At 36.1% G+C, this 8,448-nt stretch overlaps 1 protein-coding gene across 1 annotated transcript in view; it reads right to left on the reverse strand.

The window, feature by feature from the left end:
• Positions 1–8,447, reverse strand: part of LOC143348275 (glucose dehydrogenase [FAD, quinone]) — a 36,094-nt gene extending 27,647 nt beyond the window's left edge. Inside the window, exon 1 of the mRNA XM_076778313.1 lies at positions 8,307–8,447. The gene's annotated coding sequence lies outside the window, so the exon portion shown is untranslated. The remainder of the gene's footprint in view (positions 1–8,306) is intronic.
• Position 8,448: the final 1 nt, after the last annotated feature.

An 8,448-nucleotide genomic window follows, 5' to 3' on the forward strand; every position in this document is an offset into this window, starting at 1 on the left:
CTTCGACACCGTTACGTTCACTGACCGAGAATTGTACCTAGGTCTCCGTATCCATTACGAAAGTCACGCAGTTTTCCAGCCTCTCTTTTTTTCTGTGTTACTTTTTCGTATTTTTCCCCCCCTCCCTGGCAAGATTTCTGCACGCAATGGGCTAATTACACGCGTCTTGTCAAGACGACGTGTTGAAATCTGCGTTCAACGAGTCGCGTGTCCCCGATCGACGCAAGTCGTTCCTGACATTTGTCTTTTCTTTTATCACCGTGGTTAATCTCTCCAATTTGATAATAAATTATCGAGACGAGATTCGAAAAAGTTCATCGAACTTTAAAACTATGGCATTCTTGAAGATTCAGTGTTCCTCAGAACCAGTGGTCTGTGTAAAGATTTCGTGTACGAAGAAATCAGTCACTGTTTATTGTTTGCTGTCTTAAAGAAATTATAACAAATTATAAGTACGACGAAACTGTAAGATCAACAATTTTTACGGGTTTTCAATAGCATTGACACTTTTGTTTTTTGTGGTTTTTAAGACTCTTTTAGGGAGAGGCACTTCTTTCATCTTTTCCTAAATCACTTAAGTAGGTATTACTGTCCAAAAACGCGTTGGAATAAGAAGTTATAAATTCTACAATTTTTAATATTTTTCGGTGAAAAAAAATACTGTGCATGCTTATAAGGTGGAACAAATAACGGGTGTTCTGCCACGCCTGGGAAAAATTTTAATGGGAGATTCTAGAGGCCAAAATAAGATGAAAATCAAGAATATCAATTTCTTGACTGAGGCTTCGTTAAAAAGATATTAACAATTAAATTCAAAAATTTCAAATCGTTCTGGAAAAATTATTTTCGATTGCGGGGATCAATTACAATCATTTTTGGTGAATACACATACCCCTGAAATCCTTCACACTTTCGAGAAAAAAAATCGAGTAGGTATTGAAATTTTTCGACGAAATTAAAAAATTTAAAATCATACTAAAAAAATTATATTTAGTTACAGGGGTCAATTACAAGCATTTTTGGTGAATAGACATACCCCCGAAATCCTACCCACTTTCGAGAAAAAAAATCGAGAATGTGTGAAATTTTTCGACGAAATTAAAATATTTCGAATCATTCTAAAAAAATTATTTCTAGATTCTGGAGTCAATTACAATTATTTTTGGTAAATAGACATACCCCCGAAATCCTACCCATTTTCTAGAAAAAAAATCGAGAATGTGTGAAATTTTTCGACGAAATTAAAATATTTCAAATCGTTCTGAAAAAAATATTGTTAGCTGTGGGGGTTAATTACAATTATTTTTGGTGAATAGACATACCCCCGAAATCCTACCCACTTTCGAGAAAAAAAATCGAGAATGTGTGAAATTTTTCGACGAAATTAAAATATTTCAAATCGTTCTGAAAAAAATATTGTTAGCTGTGGGGGTTAATTACAATTATTTTTGGTGAATAGACATACCCCCGAAATCCTACCTACTTTCGAGAAAAAAAATCGAGAATGTGTGAAATTTTTCGACGAAATTAAAATATTTCAAATCGTTCTGAAAAAAATATTGTTAGCTGTGGGGGTTAATTACAATTATTTTTGATGAATAGACATACCCCCGAAATCTTGCGCATTTTCGAGAAAAAAATTCATTACGATCGAAACTTTAAACGTTAAACGTCTTATTTTGGCCTCTAGAATCCCCTATTAAAATTTTTCTCAGGGGTGGCCGAACACCCTGTATATCTGCAAAATCTCAATATGAAATAGCCTACCTTCCATTAAAAAAAAAAATCACGAAAAAGGCCGAATAAATAACAGTTTAGCAAAGCAATATTTGTGCATTATTATACATTATATGTATTTTTCCGTGGAATAAAATTTTTATAAGACTTTAATAAAAGATGAAAAATAAAATACACTTTCTTCCCAATTCATTAAAAAATATCATATCGGACTTGTCCCCGATGGAAAGTTCATTTATGCTCGCTGAACTGTCGTGAAATAGAATTATATCAGCATATGCTATAATTTATATAGTGTGGGGAACAATAAATAGTGGAATTGTCGCAACGAAGACGAGGAAGCGTCCCACACTTTCTTCGGCGATCTTTGCGACAGAGGAATAATCCTGGCTGCAAATTAAACATGTTCCAACGTGTGGTAATATTTATAAAATGGTATTAAATAATCACAGTGCACAGCTGCTTCCGTAATAATTTCGAAACCCTTGTATCATTTATTAAAAATTACCATTATTACCATTATTACCATTGGAAAAAATAATATTTACAAAGGAACAGAGAAAAATAAAAAGTAAAATCGAAACCATTGCTATTAAAAAGAAATCTGTAGAGCAAAATAATCCTTTCAGAAATCTACGATCCAAATAAATTTCGATTTTTATGTTCTGTCTCTATCGATGCAATGATCCTTATTTATTATTTCTTTCGAATGATGATTTTAACGAATTATGATTATAACGAATAGCGTGGATAACAAATTCTGTAGGATACCTTTCATCTATCGATGTTATTTTCTATTTTCCAATCAACGTTAACACTCTAAATCTCTGAAGTTTACTTCACTTTTTTACTCGAAACTTTATCGAAAATCAATCGACAGATATTTTTTTCGTCGAGCCTGACACGGAACGATCGATATCGCCGACGATCAAACTGCACGAAGCGGGTCGTAAATTTTAGAAACACAGAGAGAGAATGCAAGACAAGTAGTACGATGAACCTGGTGGGAACATTTCAAGGGAAAGGTGGAATGATTCCACGATTCTTAATGCCAAGGTATGCCGTGGCACAACCGATTACAGTTAATCAAACAGCGTAACGCGACACGCGAATAAAAACCACTGCAACTCTTGCTGTTATCTAATCGATCTTCTCGAAATATTTTCGATCCGCAGTTAACCGTCGATCGAGAAAGTTGATTTACCATTTACGAAGCGTTACATCTTACTTCGCGGAACCCAATAATAAATTACACCGCGCGCCGAGCTGAAAGTTTAAACAATCGACGTTCCATTCGTCGCTAACAACTACACGACGTTAAATCGTGTAATAAAACACAGCAATTCTTAACTCTTCGCGGCACAGGATTTCAGATAATAGACATAGAAATTTTATTGCGTTTTAAACTAAACAAAATTGGTGTATTTTTATTAACAAAGGTATCACGTAATGCAAAACCATAAAAAAAACATAAAAAAAGTAACAAAGTAACAAATGTAACAATTGATGAATCCGTACTGGCATGTCGAATGTTTTTGTAGCATTTGTTGAAGATATTACCAATTGCTTTACGTAAATGAGACGAAATATAAACCTGTGTGGGACTAAAAATGTCCCACCATGCATTACGGTGCATCAAAATGGACATTTTTAATCCCAGCGTGCCCCAAAGAGAAAAACAATTTCTTATCTCCTGTTTAAAATGTTTTTCCTTATTTATGAGCGAACTTGGGTGCCATTTTCCTAACGAATATCAAACTTTCCAAATTTTTCATGTCACTTTCGATCGAAATTTTCGATCGTTCGTGAAACCTCCTTTGTTAATGTTTTATCTCTTATGTGCTCCGTTAAACATCGTCAATTGCATTTTTAGATACGGAAAAATAATGTGCAACTCATGATGGCTCGACGGTTCTAAGGTCGTCCATTTAACTGTCGTTTTTACTGGTTTCGAAAAAAGTGCGAACTTTCATTGTTGGTGGCGGTACTGTAATTTTCGTAGGAAGATACCGAGATAACCGGGGTATTGTGTTAATTGCCAGCGCTCGTTTGACGCTGTACGAATGTCAAAAACCGCTGGTCGTGTTAATTGTAATGCTGGCACTGGCGTTGTTACGCTGCCAACCTGCGAATCGAGAACTTTCCCACTCGGTTTACGTTTCGTAGGAACGCGTAGACGATGACAGGTTTGACGACTTCTTTGTTCGTTAGAAGCTCGTTAAGTACGTGTGATTCTAATTTCCAGGGGAGCTCTGATGATTAACGTTCTTCGACGAAGTCATTTGCAAATTTTTTGTCACCGATTATTTCAGAATTATGAGTAAGATGGGTTTTTTATTTTGTGGGATTAAAAACATTGAATTTTTTGCATTTTCTTTCAGTATGTAGTCTCGAAAATATATCTATCAAATATTAAATTGAAATTTGGAAAACTAATCAAGTTATAGCTTGGTCGCCTTAAGTCTGTAACCATTGCAGGTAAACGAAGGAGAGAAAAAGTAAATAAAAATGATTCTAACTATTCGAAGTAAATATTCTTCCTTCGAATAGTTGCCACAAAAAGGAATTTTAGATCCAAAAAGAAGAACGAAGTTGATTATACAGCGTGGCAATTATCTGATCGTAAAATTTTAATTAAAGTGCTACGGAAAAATCTTTTCCCTTGTTTGCAAATTCTGAAGAATAGTTGGCAGTTCGTTGAAATCTAACATCTTGAGATTCGCTTTCGTTGCTATGTAACTTTTAATAATGTAATCCTATGAATATATGCAGATTTAAACGCAGTAATGATACAGGTTTTAAACGCGCGACGTTCGAGATCGTAAGATCTAGAATTTTTACTAACAAATCGTTGGAGTCCTTTCGACGGGAACGCGTAACGCGGTACAAACCATTTCGATACTGAAGAGACTAATTAGATTCGCTAAAAATTTCACGCGTATTATACGCGTTTATGATATGGAAAATACATGCAACCGTGTGCTGAATATATTCGATGAAATACTGTAACAATGTTAATATTTCATTTCGTACACGTTCGTGCATTTCCCGTACGCTTTGCATACGATTTCCATATTCGTGCACGCCGTAAGTGCGTTCGATCTGCGGTATGGTGTAATTAAAATTTTTATTAAAACAACTTAATGATGTATTTATGGATATTATTTATTTAGCGAATACAAAGTATCGATCGTTCTTTAAGCGAGACACTATGGTTTATAATAGATCGTGTAAAGGTGTAAGTTCTGCTAGAAAATTATAGGAGTTCTAGATTTAAAAAAGAAAGTGGTACGTGTATGCAATTAAACGTGAAAGATATGCTCGAGTCTACATTGTTTATTTCCGTTACGTGATCAGGTAACAAGAACAGATAGGAATTTCTCGAAAATGTAAAGAACGCGTTCGATGGTCGACGAAAAGTATGACAAGATAAGACACGTTGTAAGGATGATAAAAATCTTTCTTTTGGAAGCTAATGTTACACACGAAGTATGCAATATTCACGGTTTAGAAGTTCGAGGAAAGCTCAATTAAAATTCACTTTTATTTTAAACGTCTGACAGGATATAAAGAGAACCTTTCGGTGTTAATTAATACGTTCGACTCGTGGAAACGAACGTAAGACGGTCGCGTTACGAGACACTCGCAAAACTGTTCCATAGATCTCGGTTCGCGGTAAATAATTTCGCGGCGAGTTTTTTTTCTTCGTTATAACGCGCACGTAATTAGCTTACAATGGACAGAAGATGCACTCCAGTTTATGGTATTATCTCATCGTGGTTTGTGTCAGGTGTTCTTATCGCGTAGCTTGTCGTTACACAATTCATGCGACTTTGTGGAATTTCCGCGGAGCTGGGTATTGTTTAACGAGAAGACGTGAAAGGACGGAACTCGCTAGTCATAATTAACGAGTCTTTCGGCGTTACTTTTTAAAATTTCAATCTCAAAATTTCGTATAGAGATATTTCGTTTCGAGGATGATCAAAATTTCCGGAACAAAGGGTTCCGTTTTATTAACTTCTGCGAACAGCGTTTCAAATTTCGTGATTTCGGGGGTCAGAAAAGACCCACTCGTATTTTGTCTGCTCCGACGCAATTAAATTTAATTATGAAATCTGATAGTATGGTTGCTGGGAATATTCCGTTTCGAGGATAATCAAAATTTCCGGGGCAAAGGGTTACCTTTTATTAATTTTTGCAAACAGCGTTTTAAATTTGATCGTGTGACTAACGTGATTTCGGGGGTCAGAAAAGACCCACTCGTATTTTGTCTGTTTCGACGCAATTAAATTATGAAATGTGATGATATGATTGCTAGGAATATTCTTTTATTAACTTCTGTAAACAGCGTTTCAAATTTGACTGTCGTGATTTCAGGGGTCAGAAAAGACCCACACGTATTTTGTCGGTTCCGATGCAATTAAATTATGGAAACTATGAAATCTGATAGTATGGTTGCTAGGAATATTCTTTTATTAACTTCTGCAAACAGCGTTTCAAATTTGACCGCGAGACCGTCGTGATTTCAGGGGTCAGAAAGGACCCACTTGTATTTTGTCTGTTCCGACGCAATTAAATTATGAAAATTATGAAATGTGATAGTATGATTGCTAGGAATATTCTCTTATTAACTTCTGCAAACAGCGTTTCAAATTTCATCATGTGACTGTCTTGATTTCGGGGGTCAGAATAGACCCACTCGTATTTTGTGTTTCGACGCAATTAAATTATGGAAACTATGAAATATGATAGTATGGTTGCTAGGAATATTCTTCTATTAACTTCTGCAAACAGCGTTTCAAATTTCACCATGTGACTGTCGTTATTTCGAGGGTCAGAAAAGACCCACTCGTATTTTGTCTGTTTCGACGCAATTAAATTATGAAATGTGATAGTATGGTTGCTAGAAATATTTCATTTCGAGGATAGCCAACATTTCTGGGGCAAAGAGTTCCGTTTTACGACTTTTGCAAACAGCGTTTCCAATTTGATCGCGTGACTGTCGTGATTTCGGGGGTCAGAAAAGACCCACTCGTATTTTGTCTGTTTCGACGCAATTAAATTATTAAATGTGATAGTATGGTTGCTAGAAATATTCCGTTTCGAGGATAGCCACACTTCCGGGGCAAAGAGTTGCGTTTTACGACTTTTGCAAACAGCGTTTCCAATTTGATCGCGTGACTGTCGTGATTTCGGGGGTCAGAAAAGACCCACTCATATTTTGTCTGTTTCGATGGAATTAAATTATGAAATGTGATGGTATGGTTGCTAGGAATATTCTTTTATTAACTTTTGCAACCATCGTTTCAAATTTGACCGCGTGACTGTCATGATTTCGGGGGTCAGAAAAGACCCACTCGTATTTTGTCTGTTTAGACGCAATTAAATTATGAAATGTGATAGTATGGTTGCTAGAAATATTTCGTTTCGAGGATAGCCAACATTTCTGGGGCAAAGAGTTGCGTTTTACGACTTTTGCAAACAGCGTTTCCAATTTGATCGCGTGACTGTCGTGATTTCAGGGGTCAGAAAAGACCCACTCGTATTTTGTCAATTTCGACGCAATTAAATTATGAAATGTGATAGTATGGTTGCTAGGAATATTCTTTTATTAACTTCTGCAAACAACGTTTCAAATTTGACCGCGTGATTGTGATGATTTCGGGGGTCAGAAAAGACCCACTCGTATTTTGTCTGTTCCCACGCAATTAAATTATGGAAATTATGAGATATGATAGTATGATTGCTAGGAATATTTTTTTATTAACTTCTGCAAACAGCGTTTCAAATTTCAGCATGTGACTGTCGTGATTTCGGGGGTCAGAAAAGACCCACTCGTATTTTGTCTGTTTCGACGCAATTAAATTATTAAATGTGATAGTATGGTTTCTAGAAATATTCCGTTTCGAGGATAATCAAAATTTCCGGGGCAAAGGATTCCGTTTTATTAACTTCTGCAAACAACGTTTCAAATTTGATCGCCTGACTCGTGATTTCAGGGGTCAGAAAAGACCCACTCGTATTTTATCTGTTTCGACGCAATTAAATTATGAAATGTGATAGTATGGTTGCCAGGAATATTCTTCTATTAATTTCTGTAAACAACGTTTCAAATTTGACCGCGTGACCGTCACAATTTCGGGGGTCAGAAAAGACCCACTCGTATTTTGTCCGTTTAGACGCAATTAAATTATAAAATGTAATAGTATAATTGCTAGGAATATTCTTTCATTAACTTCTGCAAACATCGTTTCAAATTTGACCGCGTGACTGTCATGATTTGGGGGGTCAGAAAAGACCCACTCGTATTTTATCGATTCCGACGCAATTAAATTATGTAAATTATGAAATGTGATAGTATGGTTGCTAGGAATATTCTTCTATTAACATCTGCAAACAACGTTTCAAATTTGACCGCGTGACTGTCATGATTTCGGGGGTCAGAAAAGACCCACTCGTATTTTGTCGATTCCGACGCAATTAAATTATGGAAACAATGAAATGTGATATGGTTGCTGGGAATTATTTCTACAGCGTTGATTCTTTGTTCGAACGTTCGACTAGCTTACCTTTCGAGGGTCGTTGTCCTTATCCTATCGAGTGAATATCGCACTTGCGACACCGAGGATCCTCGGCGTGTTTGTGTTCACTGCACGCTCGAGTGGAACAGGACCGTGGTGTACGGCACCACGATCAACAGCAGACTAAACT

Source organism: Colletes latitarsis, chromosome 11, assembly GCF_051014445.1.
Source record: "Colletes latitarsis isolate SP2378_abdomen chromosome 11, iyColLati1, whole genome shotgun sequence".
Taxonomy (NCBI): domain Eukaryota; kingdom Metazoa; phylum Arthropoda; class Insecta; order Hymenoptera; family Colletidae; genus Colletes; species Colletes latitarsis.